We start from the raw sequence: 13,052 nt of genomic DNA, 5'->3' as shown, positions 1-13,052 counted from the left end.
ACAGACCAAAATTTTAAATGCTGAAAATTTGTTCTGCTGTGAAAATTCACTTGTTATAGACATTTAAAAGTCACAATAAAGGTTTGGTGTTTTAACAAGAATTTACACTGACAAAAGGAAAGAAATGGTGCACTTCGATTTAGATCCTGATTAATAGCTTTGTGCTTATTTGATTATTTTTTTCGGTTCAATTTTCAAATTCGATTAAAAATCATAACCTTGAGTAACTTGAGTCCTTTTCGCATTAAACACGAGAGAGTTAGCCCTCCTACAGGGAATCCGATACACCCTAATTGTTTTGAATACTTCCTCACGCATCTTTTGATTTATATCAATATCATACTAGTTTCTGAAACGATTGTTATGCAAACAAATTATTTTACACGCAAAATGATATGCATATAGTAAATGTGATGTGCAATAATTGGGTAAATTATTGGAATCTTCAAGATTCACTTATGACTTTGTGAACAGCAGGAAAAATGCAGTGGTTCAGTTTAAAGACAATTTCTCATTGCCACAAAGTGAATGAGGTGTATCTACAATTTTTATATCAGGACAAAATACCGGTAAACATTTGTAAAAATAAAAAGATTATCAATGTTTGTCTGGATAAATCGTAATTCTGTAAGAAAGCGGTAATGTGGTATGAAGTCTAAATTTACCTTTTGCCAAATACGAAATGAGACGATGTTTTGAAAGACTACGGATTTAATGAAAGCGACCTCCCCTGTCTAGCAGCGTTAGGTACAAATGACTTATTAAATTTCCGGATCTTTGACGCGTGTATAAGCATAATTTTTAGCGAGGATTTGATTCTAGCATTATTAGCGAGGGTGTTGAGATCGCTAAAATTGAATATTCCATATCGTGGGTAATATTTGTTTTTCTTGGAATTATAAAATCGCTAAAATTTACTCTCGTTAAATATATATACCCATTTAATGAAAAATTCGCTAAATTTGTGTCTCCATTAAAATTCCACCTATACGGTATTTAAGAAATAAATTTCAATTTTGAAAATACATGAGGGTATGAACTGCGAAGATTAACGCGTTTCTTTTTCTTTGTTATATCAAATATTATAATTATATAAGATATCAAAGGTAAAAACATTGGAAATGTAAATATTTCGAAAAGTTTCTCGATTTCTTGGGATTATTTTTCGTAAATGATCGGGTACCTCACCTGTGTGAATTTTGAACTTTGTGATACAATGCTGATTTTTAAAAAGGTCCTTATCCTGTTTCGGAATAAACAATCTCTATACAGCAAAAGTTAGAGAAATGACTCGTTAAGCATATCATATGGAGTATGTTAAAGAAATGACTCGTTAAGTACATCATATGGAGTATGATAAAGAAATGACTCGTTAAGTACATCATATGGAGTATGATAAAGAAATGACTCGTTAAACACATCATATGGAGTATGATAAAGAAATGACTCGTTAAGCACATCATATGGAGATGATTGATTCCATCATCGAAAGAGGAACACAAGCTCTTAATTGTTTGGTGCGGTTTTTTCTGAACAAGAAAGAATGTTTGCAAAGTGTAAGATATCTTTGTGTCAACTTCTCTGTGATTTGAAGCATAATATGAATATATAATATAACATAAGACTTAAATAGAGTTTTAATATCTTACATAAAAATACTTATGAAAATCAAAAACGTTATTTGGTGATACATGTATTTTATAATTCTACAGTATGGCAATTATAAGAAAAAGATCTATTGCAAACAGACACCCCCTACACACAAAGCCACACACACCTTTACCACGAAATATAATTTTTTTAAAAACTTTATGTACCTGTTTCTGACCATTGATTTAGATAATCCCTTAACGTTTTAAAACTGATATTTCTAGATATTTTAAAAGAGATCAAATCAAAACGAATGTGTCGATCAGAGTGATGACCTGTTAAATCTAGAATTAAGTTTTACATCTCAACATATGTAATTTCCCTTTAGGATATCAGATTGCAAGTATAATGGTGTTTTCAAAACAAGAGGCCCATGGGCGCTCTTCTGATACATTGTATAACAGGCAAAAATTCTCACTAACCAAGATTCATCAATTAACAAAGTTTGATGATGTTAAGTCAAATAGTACCTGAAAATTTAAATGTAACTGTCCAAAAGTAAGTCACGGTGACCTACTTTTGGTCGACAAACTGAAGACTCAAGATGCATCAACTGACAAGTCAAATAGTATTCAAATATAGCCGTCAAATTCCAAAAGAAGGCCACAGTGACCTACTTTTTGGTCGACACACTCCAAAGACCCAAGATGCATCAACTGACAAAGTTTGATAACTGAAGTCAAATAGTATCTGAAATATTCAGATATAAACGTTAAATTCCAAAAGTAGGTCACAGTGACCTACTTTTTGGTCGACACACTCTGAAGACTCAAGACCCATCAACTGACAAAGTTTGATGATTGTAAGTCAAATAGTATCTGAAATATTCAAATATGGCCGTCAAAATTCAAAAGTAGGTCACGGTGACCTACTTTTTAGTCAACATACTCTAAAGACTCAACATGCATCAACTGACAAAGTTTGATAATTGTAAGTCAAATAGTATCTGAAATATTGAAATATAGCCGTCAAATTCCAAAAGTAGGTCACGGTGACCTACTTTTTGGTCAACAAACTATCAAGAGTCAAGATGCATCAACTGACAAAGTTTGATGATCCTAGTTTTCATAGTGTCCAAAATATGCATCTAAAATTGAAAATGTGAAATTTGAATGTCTGCAAAATTCAAAAAGTAGGCCACTGTGACCTACTTTCTTTATAAATATGTTTCAAGGCCTCTAGACGCATCAACTTACAAGGTTTGATGATTCTAAACCTCTCCGTATTTGAAATAACAACCTAAATTTAATGTATTCATAAATGATTAGTCATACAATTCAGATAGTAGGTCATGGTGACATACTTTTCAATGACGCAGTTCAAGGTCCCATGATCCATCAACTGACAACATTTGATGATCATAGTCTCAAAAGTGTCCAAGATATGCATCAAAATCCATTTAATAATAATTACCTGCGACATTCAAAAAGTAGGTCACCATGACCTACTTTTGAGACAACATGATATTAGGTCCTAAGATGCATCAACTGACAAAATTTAATGATCCTAGTCCTTATACTAAGCAAAATATCAAAGTTTTAACAAAACTAAATTTAAGGTCAACTTTGAAGTGACCTTGAGACCCACCCTATGCCCCAGGATGATGCCTTGAACAATTCTTTATCTACAACCTATCCTCATCTTTATGCATAACTTTGGTGATAATTTGCCCAGTGGTTCTTGAGAAGAAGATTTTTTTAGCAACCACTACTTTTGTTTGCATTTTCCTAATTATCTCCCCTTGTTAAAGGGTCACAACCCTAGTTTTAGTACAAATGAAAGCCCTTGGGCCAAGGATACCCTCTGACAAATTTGACAAAAATTGGCTAAGGGGTTCTTGAGATATAACCCTTTTTCCAAAAAGTTGACGCACACCGCACACCAGACTCAGAAGAGCTAATAAATAACAAGATCAAGATAATCTCATTAAGTTCACGCAGGCGTATTTGAATAATCTAGTACTTATTACAATTCATACGCACCTTGTGTACAACGCAGACTTCCGGTGTACATTATAGAAAATTTGACCTTCGTAAACAGCTCTCCAAAGTAGTGTTTTCAATGTTCATTGTAACCAGTATTACATTTTAACAAATATATTGGAACAAGAGATTAGACGTGATTTTTCTCTCTTAAATATTTTTCTCTTTGAAATATTTTCAAAAAAAATAATTTATCATCGTCATGTCAATGATCTTGAATGCCCTTTAAAGATGTATAAGTGCTATCATCAACAATTGTGAAACATTTCAAAGGGTGTGAATGACATCTTAAAACTGAAATGCTGTATCTGAATATTTTAGTGAGGGGAAAATAGAAGCACTGAGATTGAAATTTGTATTCCTTCCATCAATTTTTGCCATTTTTCTTGATGTGATTCTGGACTATCTGCCATACACAGACTTCTGAACCGCTATTAATGGACTAGGTGTATTTTCCCAATAGATAACGACGATAGTGATCAGAATTCAGATGCAAGGTGTCCATATGGAAAGATGGTGCTTCATTGTGCTATTTTACTAATTATTTATTCCTTTTATAATATTAAATTTTATTCTGGTCAAAAAACTTCTATCCAGTGGTTTGTAGGGGCGGATCCAGTGAATGCTAAAAGGTGGGAGTTTTTTTTAACCCAATTTAGTATTTGGGGGGTTGGGGGGTTGGAGACCAAAAATGGCACAAACAGTCAATTTGTGCTCAATATGTTCAAATGAGACTGTATCTCCACCCCCTCAATATCCGCCACTGGTGAGCAAGGGACAACGAACGTGAAGTTTTTTGGTATGTTATCTAACGTCCCATTCTCAAAAACTATTTAGTCAGGCATGACCAGCGTAGGTCAAATGTAGCAAATTTGAATCTCTGCACAAGAGTCTAGGGCGCAACAGTAACATGTGTAACAGTGAGGGTTCTTTGTCGTGTCAATGCATAACTCTGTTTTCTGGTCACATCCAAAAGACACTTCCTTGATTTTCACTTCTGATTTTTTATATAGAGTGCTTGACAAAGGTCACTACTACAGTCGAAGGTCAAAAGTATTCATGACGACGTGGTGGCGTTCAGATTGAAATTCGGCGTTTTATTTTCGCTGCCACTTTCAATAACAAAAGTTTTATCTCTTTGACTCCAAATCCAAGTTCACAAGATATAATATATACGTGATAGTTTGTTTATGGACATTGTCGTCTGCAAACATTTTATTTTAGTTGAGAGCTATAACGAAAAGAATGGAAAGAGAAATGACTTTCGAGGAGAAACAATTCTTCCTATCATTAACAAAAGTATGTTTATTTTTACACCAAAGTATTGGTATTATCAGAACATGTTTGTCAACAATTCACTCGTTTTTGAAAAGACATTAGACATTATGGAATATTTACAAAAATAACTTATTTCGATTTCCCTTGCCAACAACCCCGTCACCAGCTATATCAGCCGGAATTTCCACGCTACAAATTTACGCAATCATGGTGGATTATCTACGCTTAAGGAACAAAAATTCACGGCTAAACACAACCGTGGACTCGCACTACTCAATCCAAAACCATCCAACTTTGGAAACACTCCCTATCAACTAAAAACCAAACATATCTATAATAATTCTTGACATTATGCAATCGAAAGACATTGAATCCAACCCCAGGAGCAAGACAAGCGGACATTTTCCCAAGTGGTCTTTGTGGAAGGCAATCACGTGGTCAAATGAAGGTTGTTGAAGTATCTGACACCACAAATCCTGCATAGAATTGTGAACAACAGGTGATAACCTACTATAGCGATCAAATATTAAATGGATATGCTGTAAATACCACAACTTAATTTCCTCGGTTATATTTCACATGTATGAGATCGGGGACCGGCCTACTAAGAGCAAATTATAACAAACTTACTTTTCAAGGATTCATTAACATCAAACTTCAGTCCATTAAAACCCAGCATTCCAAAGTCTAGAACCACAGAAAACCAAGAATTATCAAACAAATTTCCAAAACCAAACACAGAGAAATGTATACAACATTCCAAAGAAAGGAACCGTAGAATAATGGCCGTAAACTGTAGAAGTACAAGAGAAAAAACATTAGAATTTAAAACAACAATTTCACATACCTAACCAGACATCGTCATAGAAATTGAAGCCTGATTTAAGGATATTAAATCAGGCAAATACCCAGCGAAAGATTCCATCAAATCATCAGAAATATTCCCATATAACTAAACCGCATACCGCAAAGACAGAGGCACACTAGGAGGAGTGTTCATGCTAGTAGAAAAAAGCATTGTTATCAACTGAACAACCCAAACGCATAACATCATGCGATATCGAATGGGTCAAAATTAAACTTGAAACACCAAACATCTACTCAAAGGAGCTTTCTCCATTGACGGAATGAAAATATTCTAGAAGAATTGGACAATATATTTCTGGAGGCGACTTTAATTCCCTGACCACCTCGCATTCAAACTAAACTCAGAAGTGATATAAAAATCCAGGAAACACCCATTAATATCACACTTGACCAGAACATTTCCTGATCTATGAAGAACCAAAAAGCGAAAATAACCTATTGGGCTTGGTCTTTAGAACAAACGAAACATTATTTTGGTAAACATCAACAATGTCCAAGGTATCTCAGACTACGCCATTATCATCCTGGAAATGGGTATCATAAAAGTAGATCAAGAGAAATGTACATCTGGCCCACGACCAACTCGGAGAAATTTACCAAAGACCTGGAACGCCTACCATCCGAAATCAAATACACAAAGGAGAGAAAAGGAACAATGCGACAGTATCTGGATAAAATTCAAAGGTCCAATCTTCTCTAGCTTGAAAAAAAAATGTTCAAACTAAAACAGCACGATCAAAGAACAGACTCTCATGATTCAACAGCAAAAGAAGAAAAAATGCACAGGATGCAACTGTTACATTCAGTCGACTGAACGTTCACTGAAAGGTCCGGAAAGTAGACGGAATGGCAAGTCTGTCATTCAGTCACCCTTCTGTCTACTGAATAGCATAGTTTCATCCTGTAATGATCAAAGAAACAAAACCAAAACAATGCGGGAACTACAGACCCTATCAGAAGGAATTCTAAAGACAGGTACAGTGTAATAAAGGATGAATGAAATTACATCAACTCATTTACTGTCAAAGACATGAACAACTCCAAATCCTTCTGGAAGTATGTCAAATCCGGTCAAGAAGACCACATCAGCGTAGCACAACTCAAAGAGTCAGTGATAGCACATTAAAATCAAACCAGAAATACTATTATATTGCAACAATTTTCATTAGTGCCATCAGCCAAGAGAAAATAAATTCACTCCCTGAAACACACATCAGAATGAAAAACGAAATATCGGAAATCAAAATAAGAATTGAGGGAGTAGAAAAACTACTCAAGAAACCCAATCCATCTAAAACACCTGGGCCAGAAAAAAATGACAATACAAGGAATGCGAACGTGTGTCACCATTATGTATCATATTCCATTCTTCATCAGATAAGACCAGGTTCCTTACTAAAACACTGGCGAAAACATATCCTGTATCAACACAAGAATATCATTAAAACTGATGGATGCTCCCCGAAATACATCTAACCAATAAATACTTATCATTGGGTTATCATTGGGTTAAATGCTGTCTGATATGTTTGATATGTTTCATACCGATTGTTAGGCCGTTCCTGGCACACTGATTTTGACTACGGATAACTCCGTTTACCTGATCAGGAAAAAAGGGATCACGGCGGGTGTGACCGGTCGACAGGGGATGCTTACTCCTCCTAGGCACATGATCCCACCTCTAGTGTGTCCAGGGTTCCGTGTTTGCCCAACTGTCTATTTTGTATTGCTTATAGGAATGAGATTGATCAGTTCGTTATCTTCACCTTTCATATAAGGAATGACTGTCAATAATTGTTAAAATGTTTTTTTAAATGAAGATTTTCTTTTTAATATATTACGTATATGTTGAGTAACGTTGACCTTTACACAATGACCTTGAGTGATTTTTGTCTGAAAATAGTAAAAAAAAAAAAATACATATTACGGATGAGACCAATTTTTGTGCAAAACCGTTTTCAAAAGTGTGTTATGAAATGTGAAGATAACGAACAGTGATCAATCTCATAACTCCTATAAAGGTGAAGATAACGAACAGTGATCAATCTCATAACTCCTATAAGCAATACAAAATAGAGTTGGGCAAACACGGGCCCCTGGATATACCAGAGGTAGGATCAGGTGCCTAGGAGGAGTAAGTACCCTCTGTCGACCGGTCACACCCGCCGTGAGCATTGTATCTTGATCATGTAAACATAGTTAAGTGTGATGTAATACAAGGTTTAAAGGTCATATGAAACGATTTCTAACAGTGGTATTTTACTTTAAAAACATAAAGATGGGTATGAATGAAGGTCAAATAGCGTTTAATAAAAAAAATATTGTCTTTGGATTGATAAGAAATAAAGCTGTAAACTTGCACATAGAATGAATTTGTTACCCGCTTATCGTTCTTGATTCTGTGTGTTCGTGACGTCACAACGACCCATCGAGGTGAACAACACAATGAAAATAGTGTAGGCCTACCGTTTTGTTCAACGAAATATCTCACAGCATTTAATGGATATGGACTAATTTCTGTTTTCTGACGAACTGCCCGATTTTGTGGTTCAACCATATCAGTTTAAACCAGACAGGAATGATGCACGGCAAGCAAATAACGTTCTTCAACAGAGGATGATATTGAAGAAGTTAACACTGCACAGGCACCTGAAGTATGGCCACTACTACTCCTTTTTTTCCAGGGATAATTTCTCCTCCAAAATGTTTGGATTCCTTGTCTATCCCATGCAAATTTCGATTTTTATAATCCTTTCCCACTTTTTGTAAGCTTTAGAGATTGGCCCTCTACCGGTAATAATAAAGCCGGTAGAAGGCTCATCTCTAAATCTTACATAAATGGGGAAAGGCAAACGATTGTATAAATCGAAATTGGGATGGGTTAGACAAGGAATCCACATATTTTGGAGAAATTATCGCCGCAAAAAAATATAACAAATAATAATAATCAGGGGGGGGGGGGGGGGGTTAGTACTGTCCATACATCAGATGCCTGTGGATTTCAAGACTCCATGCCATCAGATACTGATGTTTAACTATCATTTTAAAAAGATTAGTAGTCGTATGAACTTGTGTACATTTCATTTATGAAATGTAATAAAAATAGTATAAAATCTGTAATGGTAATCCCATTTTCCTTTTTATATACGATTGATTGAATGTTTTACGCCCCACCCGAGAATATTTCACTCATATGGAGACGTCCCCACTGCCGGTGAAGGGCTGCAAAAGGCCTTTGCTCGGCGCTTATGGTAATTGAGCAGGGAGGGATCTTTATCGTGCCACAACTCCTGTAACACGGGACCTCGGTTTTGCTGTCTCATCCGAAGGACCGCCTCTTTCGACAAGCAAAGGGGTACTGAGGACCTATTCTAACCCAGATCCCCACGGGATACGAATAACCACAATATTGATATAGCGCTAAAATGTTCTTGTATAGGTGTAGAGTACCCTAAATGTGGCAAATGTATCATGGATGTCATCCGTTGTACTGGCGCACGGTTCTTCATAATCGGCTAGTGTTTCCTTGTGTGTCCAAATTTAAGTATAAAATTCACAAATCGTTGTTTTTTATGGGGGAGGGTGCTTCTATATTTTTCAATTGTAAGTTATATATAAAAATTGCTTGCGCTTGGTATTTACTTTCTCACTTTACATCCCCGCTGTTCAAATATTATTTTAATGAAAAAAAATAAAATGTTTAATAAGCATGTTTAGTTATCAGTAGTGATATAGTATATGGAATATAAATTATAATTTCTGAATGATACATGTACTTCATGATTTTCTTTTTGAATTTCAGAATGAAAGGTTTATTTACAATTTTGATTCAACTGAATTTTACAATTGATAATAAAATAAAAACTACACACGTTTGAGATACGAGTAACTCGGTATATTACACGTATAGGCCTAATAAACATGAAACTATACGAATATCGTTGACTGATAGAGTTTGTAATGTAGATAAGATATGAAAAAAGAATATAATTTTATCGAGTAGATTTATTCAAAGTTCACGTTCATTGATGGAATGTGTTTTTGCGATTACAATAATAACCAACCGTTGTGTAATTTAGTAATACATACTTTCAGTATCTTCGCTTTAACTAAGCGGTTGACTTTAATTTATATTTTGATTTGTCTCAATCTTTGGAAAATAAGAAATGAATGGCACAGCGTCTGATTTTAAATTGATCTATTTGTGTCCACATTGTTTGGCTACCGACGGATGTACTGAAGTGCAATGTTCATGGCAACCAATCCATCGCGTCGGATATTTTGTATACCCATATATATTTTTTCTTCTAAATCTAGTATCCCTTGGGAAGAGCTTGGTACATATGCACCCTCTTCTACGACCTACATGTAACACATGTACAACGATTAAATACAGCACACTGTGGCATTTTCCCAATACTTAGTTATACCAGGCCTAGTTGTTTACATCACAGTGGGTCTTTTTGACGTCATCAGCAAGGGAGGTAAGCCGCGATCATCAAAAATCATTATCGTGATCGAGTACATTTGATCAGCTGTTATGACGTTATAGTGCATTAAATAAAAATAAAAATGAATTATTGTTCAATAAACCTTGATTAATGAATTTCAATGCATAACTCAATTTCTTCAGGATATCGTTTCATATGACCTTTAAATCAAATAGTCTTTTGTCTTATATCAAAAGCTATCACTCAGCCTTTACAGTTCTACATGCATTCACACATGACTTGTTACCGACCTAATACTGTACCATAGTTCAGTAAATCAATGAGATCAAAATATCTATCTAATAAGACTGGGCATTCGTTTTGTATTTTATGTCCAATTTACCGTCCACTTGATGAGCTATTTTCATTTCACAACGTCAACAATCACGATTCTCGGGACATGTTTGTGACATTACTCTAAGCTATGAATGATCTCAAAACATAGCGATTATAGCAATGGATGGATAATGAACACACTATCCGTTTAAAAATTGTACTGAGCATCTACCTATAGTCTCAAGGGGCACAGCAACAATTCTGTTCGTGGTGGAATAATGATACACGTAAAGAGCATTGAAAATCGTATTGATTGTCTTTTGTGTTCGATCAAACTTTCATGGGACTTAATAATTTAAGATGATGAAAATTGCTGTTTTAATTTTTCAGATGTTCAATAACGTCTTGGTAACATGTGTATACTGTGTTTAAATCTGAATATGCCCATGATCTTCCATGAATGATATTTACTACTATCAATATATATATATATGTTGAAGTGTTTGACTATATATACATAAATCTTTTCCTTGGTTAACATTTGGATGCTCAATCTCATCAAACTTTATCTAAAATAAAAAGTTATGTTTATTGACGAGTTCAGGCATAAAGATGAGGAAATAGTTTGCTTTTATCATCAGCGAATACTTGATTAAGGCATTCTCACGGAGTTCTACATAAATGACATATCGTTGTAACTTTTCATCCTGTGAAATCCCATTGGATCACAATATTTCGATGTATACGGAATTCTATTTCACTAACTGCTGTATTCAAATAATTATCAAAATTCCCTTAATTGATTTACTAATATAAAGAAATCGAATTATTGAGATATTTAATTAAATTTCCTATCGCCATTAAACATTTAAATCTGCCATATATTTATATCAAATGAAAAACAAATCAATGATCTGTTTTATATCAACAATTTGATATCAATATTTCAATGGAAAGAATGTTTTCTCAATAACAACAATCCGGAATATTCTTTTTGATGTCCATAATTAACCATCGATGCCATGGGTTCTATAGTGAAATGATTCTTTTTGTTGATATATAAGGGTGAAGATAATGAACAGTGATCAATCTCATTAACTCCTAAATAGAATACAATATTAAGAGTAGGGAAAACACAGACAACTGGACACACGACAGGTGATATCAGATGCCTAAAAGGAGTAAGCATCCCCTGTTGACCGGTCACACATGTTGTGAGCCTTTTATCTTAATAAGATAAATGGAGTAATCCGAAGTCAAAATAGTGTGTAAAGAACAGCCTAACAAGCTGTATGAAACACGTCGGACAGCTCTTGACAGGTTGTAATGGTAAATTAGATCGTTATAACGACCATAGAATTCGCAAAATGCTGACTTCAAAACGAGAAACCCCTGTAATATCAGCTTACTTGTCAGTACCTCGCCTCGATTTACAAAGTGATCATACGCAGAACAAACTCTTGCGTATCGAATCAGCTAAGAGACATAAACACCACATGCAGTTGATAATGGAATATTGCTACATAAATATGAGAAGTTTACGATGGAAAAGTTGAAGTCACCCCGGTTATCACAAAGTTGAGTTGTTAGTGTGCCGTTAACATCTATGTTCAATAAAAAATAAATATCTAATATGAAACATATGATATGAAGACTATGGTGTCTTTTATTTCAAGTTCATAGAGATACAGTACACGACACAAGTTTTATACACCCCACCATGGAAAGACCACGGTGGAGAATCTACGGAGATCCTCCATGTTCCACAGTGTGTGTTATTTTGCCAATACACACAGCTTCTGGGGGCTTCGCTATGGCTATCGCCGCCTTGTGTGAAAATGTGCCACAGGCTAAATAATCATCACAAAGGAGGGATTTTTAAAAAAAAGATATATATGTATGTATATATGAAAAGTGAAGATAACGAACAGTGGATCAATCTTATAACTCCTATAAGCAATACAAAATAGATAGTTGGACAAACACGGACCCCTGGACACACCAGAGTACATGTATGTATGTATATGAATGTATGTATGTGTGTGTATATGTATGTATTTATGTATGTGTGTATGTATATATGTAATTACATTTTCAAAACTATTGTTTGTTTAATTCCTTTATTTCTAAAATCAACATTTCAATTTATAATAGCTATCCAAACCAAGGATTAATACCAAGGGATTCTTGATATTTGATCAATTTATTGATGTGGGAAAAAAATCCATTTTTTATAAAGGAACCTCTCGCTATTTCATGATAGCAATTATATGATTTTTTTCATAATTTCAATAAATGATATTCAATGAAGATTTTGATAATAATGAGGGTTTATGATACATACAAAACGGCAAACCCCACATGTTTCTCTGCGACTATCAGTTATCAAAATACCGAATATGAAGTCTGCAAGTAATTATTTATTTATCAAATTACATTTTCTTTCAAAGTCATTATTTCATTTTTATGAGTTGGCGTTTTAAATCTGAGGACGACCGTCATCAGGAAA

This window comes from Ostrea edulis, chromosome 9 (genome assembly GCF_947568905.1).
Source record: "Ostrea edulis chromosome 9, xbOstEdul1.1, whole genome shotgun sequence".
Taxonomy (NCBI): Eukaryota; Metazoa; Mollusca; class Bivalvia; order Ostreida; family Ostreidae; genus Ostrea; species Ostrea edulis.
Note: the sequence above shows the minus strand (reverse complement) of the source record.